The following is a 2636-nucleotide window of genomic DNA, read 5'->3' on the forward strand; positions in this document are numbered from 1 at the left end:
TATTCCATAATATTGAAGAGTAGGGAATTCTTCCTAACTCGTTATATGAAACCGGTATCACCCTGATAACAAAGCCAGGAAAAACAAAACAACAACAAAAACTTCAGACCGGTATCTCTGATGAACATAGACATGAAGTTCCTCAAGAAAATATTAGCTAACTGATTCAACAGCACATGAAAAATAATCCACCACAATCAAATAAGTATTATCCCAGGGACACAAGGAAGGTTCAACATATGCAAGTCAATAAATGTGATCCACCACATAAACAGAATTATATTATCATATGATCATTTTAATGGATGCAGAAAAAGTGTTTGATAAAATCCAGCATCCATTCATGATAAAAATCATCAGAAAAATAGGCATAGAGGAAACACTTCTCAAAATAATAAAGTCATATATGGCAAACCCACAATGTTAAACACACTCCTCCTCAGAACTGGATCCAGGCAACAATGCCCACTTTCACCACTCTTGTTCGACATACTACTATAAAGTCTAGCCAGAGCAATTAGGTAAGAATAAGAAATAAAGCGTATTCAAATTGGAAAGAAAAAAATCAATCTATCTCTGTATGCCAGCAATATTATCTTATCCCTAAAGAATCCTGAACACTCCTCCAAAAGACTCCTGGAATTGATAAAGATGCAAAATCAACACACACAAATCAGTAGCATTGCCATACACCAATAGTGACCAAGTTCAGAGTCATATTAAGAACTCAATTTCATTTACAATAGCAGCCAAAAGGATAAGATACTTAGTAATATATTTAACCAAGGAGGTGAAAGATTTCTACAAGAAGAACCATAAAACACTGATGAAAGAAATAGTAAAGAACACATACAAGTGGAGAAACAACCTATGCTCATGGATTGGAAGAATAAACATTGTTAAAATGACCACGTTACCCAAGTAATCCACATATTCAATGCAATCCCTATCAAGCTACGAATATCATTTTTAACAGAATTAGAAAATATAATCCTAAAATTTATATGGAACCAAAAAAGAGCCAGAATAACCAAAGCAATCCTACACAAAAAGAGCAAAGCTTGAGACATCATGTTACCTGACTTCAAATTATACTGCAAGGCTACAGTAACCAAAACAATATGATACTGATAACAAGACCAAACTCACAGACCAATAGAACAGAATAGAAAATCCATAAATAAACCCAAATACCTACAACCAACTGACTTTTTACAAAGTAGACAAAAACATACACTGGGGAAATGACACCCTATTCAACAAATGGTGCTGGGAAAATTGGATAGCAGCATGTAGAAAAATGAAATTTGATTTCTATCTCTCACCATATATAAAAATTAACTCAAGATGGATGAAAGACTTAAATGTCAGACCTGTAACCATAAAAATCCTAGAAGAAAACCTAGGAAAAACTCTTCTGGACATTGTCCTAGGCAAATTTATGACTTAAAACCCCAAAGCAAATGGAACAAAAATAAATAAGTAGGAGTTAACTAAACTACAAAGTTCCTGAACAGCAAAATAAATAATTAGCAGGTCAAAGAGGAAACCTACAAATTGGAGAAGATATTCGTAATCTACACATCTGACAAAGGACTAATATTAAGAATCTACAAAAAAGCTCAAGTAAGTCAGCAAGAAATAAACAAATAACCCCATTATAAAGTGGGCAAATGACATGAACAGACATCTAAGCAAGATATACAAATGACCAGCAAACATATAAAAAATGATCAACATCACTCATAATCAGGGAAATGCAAATTAAAACCACAATGAGATGCCATCGTATACCAGTCAGAATGGCCATTATTACAAAATTAAAAAACCCAATAGATAATTGTTCTGATGCAGAGAAAAAGGATCGCTTATACACTGTTGGTGGAAGTGTAAATTAGTGCAACTTCTATGGAAACCAGTATGGAAATTTCTCAAAGAACTATAGTAGATCTATCATTTGATTCAAAAATCTCACTCCTAGGTGTCTATTCAAAGGAACAGAAGTCATTATGTAAAAAAGACACCTATACCCAGATGTTCATTGCAGCACAATTCACAATTGCAAAGATGTGGAAGCAACCCAAATGCCCATCAACTAATCGGCGGATAATGAAAATGTGGTATACATATACACCATGGAATATAATGCAGCTATCAAAAAGAACAAAAAATGTCTTTTGCAGCAACTTGGATGGAATTGGAGTTCATCATCCTAATTGAACTAAAAAAGGAACAGAAAACCAAACACCACATGTTCTCCTTTATAAGTGGGAACTAAAATAAAGATCTGCAAAGGCATAGAGACTGATATAATGGACATTGGAGACTCAGAAGGGGAAAGCAGAAGAGGAGGGGAGGGATGAAAAATTACCCATAGGCTACAATATGCACAGGTGGGAGTGGTAGTTACACTTAAAGCCCAGTTTTCTTCGTCACTATACAAGATGCAGCCATATAACCAAATACTATTTGTATCCTCTAAAAGATATTGATATAAAGAAAAAAAAAGGAAAGAAACCAGAAAAAAAATATCAACAAAGACTTGGTAGCAAAATGGGAAATTAAAGGTTTAAGAATATTTTTTAAATAACAAATTTTAAAAGCAGAAATAAACAGCTTCATAAAAACCAACTTTT

This window comes from Carlito syrichta, unplaced genomic scaffold (genome assembly GCF_000164805.1).
Source record: "Carlito syrichta isolate Samal-C Ts95f unplaced genomic scaffold, Tarsius_syrichta-2.0.1 Scaffold307066, whole genome shotgun sequence".
NCBI lineage: Eukaryota > Metazoa > Chordata > Mammalia > Primates > Tarsiidae > Carlito > Carlito syrichta.